Below are 2,539 nucleotides of genomic sequence, written 5' to 3' on the forward strand. Positions count from 1 at the left end.
TTTATTTATTGAATTCTAAAGGCTATCTGGGGCTTTCTAGTTATAGTATGGAGATTTGTCATTTTTTAGTTTATAAAAGACAGCAAACAACAAATGTATAATTTGAACCTCCTGATTGTTTCTTTTTAGGCACTCATTGAAGCTTTTTTTTTTTGGAAGCTATAGTAATTTGTTGTACCTTTTCAATTATTTCTTTGTATAACATACATTAATAAATAAGTTCAGGTTCCTGTAGGATATTTTTTCCCTAACTTCTAAGTTCAATAACCTGATTGTTGTCAAAAAAGCCCTCTATTAGTTAAAACAAACCCTCCTGACTCTGCCAATTGTTAGGCATGTCTTTATTGACATATTGTTGGTTCAGTTCATGATAATGCCTTATGATTCTATTCTTAGACTTTACTCTTTTTATAGATCTCACTCAGGAATAAAATGTTTTCATTTATTCTTAACAAATTAAGTGGCATATATTTGTTTTTATAATTGTAAGACTTTGCAATTGCTTTGTGAAGTAAGTTCTCTTTATTCCCCCAAATTTTCTGCTCTGTGAAATCTATTAGTTTTCCTTCCTTTTGTGGAGTAAGTGCTAATCCTTCTATAGCTACCCTCCAGTGATGAGCCCTGAATTTTATTACTGTTTTAGGAATATTGTTATACCAACCAGATCAATTTTTTGTCCATTGGTTAAGGTCATTTTTATTAATTTATAATGTATTTATCATTGTTACTTAAATCAATTAATAAATACATTTACATTTTATCACTCTTAATTTCTAATATTATAAATATCAATAAATATAACCCATGTAAACAAAAACTTTTGGGGGTCCTTAATAATTTTGAGTATAAAGGGACATAAAACCACAAAATTTGATAACTACTGGCTTAGATTAAAAGGAAAAAAAAAGTTTGCAGACAAAACAAATTGGGATAATCTTGAATCCCAAAACTATTTGGTGATTATTGGACACATTACTATTGCTGAGTTATGGGTCTGACTTTAGAGAAGAGTTTTTTGTCAATGTAATAAATAGGTGAATAGATTAAGGTCTCTCACTGAAGGTAACCAACCCTGTATTAGGAAGAATCATTGGGGGGGAAAAAAGACTAAGCAGGGTCAAGATGGTGGAGTAAAGGAAGGGACTCACATGAGCTCTCCATCAAACCTCTTCAAATACCTTTAAAAATGACTCTGAACAGGTTCTGGAGCAACAGAACCCACAAGAGGACAGAGTGAGGCAAATTTCCAGCCCAAAAAGACTTGGAGAGTCAGCAGGAAGGGGTTGTTGCACCAGGGTGAGAGAGAAACACAGTCCAGTGCTGGCCACGCCAGCATAGACCAGGCCCCAGGGAGCCCAAAGCAGGCCTCAGGTGACTGAATCACTTGCAGCAGCAGCAGTTTCCAGATCTCTCAGCTATAGATAATATAAGATATTTGGGAGTCTATCTGCCAAGACAAACCTTGGAACTATATGAACACAATTACAAAACACTTTTCACACAAAGTCAGACCTAAACAATTGGGGAAAAATACAAATTGCTTATAGGTAGGCTGAGTTAATATAATAGAAATGGCTTTTATCTAAATTAATTTACTTATTCAGTGCTATAGCAATACAACTACCAACATACTTTATAGAGGCAGCTGAGCAGGTGGAAGATGCTTGGTGCCAAATATCTCAGGCCCCTACCTGGTGATGGCTGGGCCTGGAGGAAGGATGAACTTGGCCAGGGGCAGAGCACCCCAGAAGACTGCAGGGAAGAGATTGTCTGGACTCTAGGAGGCAGAGGAAGAAGATGAATTCTACCACACCACTTCACAGAGGAATCTAGTGATGATGAATATCAAGGGGACCAGTCATACATGGGATGAAGTTGACTCTGATTTTGACATTGATGAGTAGGATGAGCCAGTAAGTGACAGAAAAGAAGATAAACCAAGAAGAAGGTGTTGTGTAGTCACGAAGGCTATAAGGAGTCTATCAAGACCTTGAGGCCTCAAAAAGTAAACACCCCAGCAGGAGGGGTAAAACACCCCAGAAGGCACAGGAGAAGACACTGCTACCATTGGAACTGCAGGATGATGACTTTGACAGATGGAAGTCCATGCCCCAGTCAATAGCTGAGCACCTTCATCTTCATTCTTTCAGGTTCAGGAGTTGCAGGGCTAGTCACAACACCCAAAGGGTCAGAACTGTGAGCAGCTATTGGTGCAAGAGGAACTCCTCAGGGAAGTGAAGATCATAGAGAAACTCAACCTGTGTTCCCTTGAGAACTACAAATGAGTAGAGGTAGACAAGAAGCAGGTTCACAAAAAGCACAAATGCACAGGGCCGATGATCACATGCCACTCCATGAAGGTGCCCCTGCTGACTAAGCCTGGACCCAAAGAAAAGAACATAGACTTGAAGGGGCTTGAATCAACATTTCTGGCCTCCACAGTGGCTCCTCACTCTGGAACAGGGCCAGTAATCCCACCTGACAGTACTCATGTACTTATATCAACTTCGGTGATGATACAACATTTGAGGAATGTTTC

The 2,539-nt window shown here is 38.8% G+C and overlaps 1 pseudogene; it reads left to right on the top strand.

Moving 5' to 3' along the window:
• The first annotated feature begins 1,718 nt into the window (after nucleotides 1-1,718).
• Nucleotides 1,719-2,285, top strand: LOC114051712 (annotated as a pseudogene).
• The last annotated feature ends 254 nt before the right edge of the window (nucleotides 2,286-2,539 follow it).

The sequence above is a fragment of the Vombatus ursinus genome, unplaced genomic scaffold (assembly GCF_900497805.2).
Source record: "Vombatus ursinus unplaced genomic scaffold, bare-nosed wombat genome assembly UNPS02014805.1, whole genome shotgun sequence".
NCBI classification, from domain to species: domain Eukaryota; kingdom Metazoa; phylum Chordata; class Mammalia; order Diprotodontia; family Vombatidae; genus Vombatus; species Vombatus ursinus.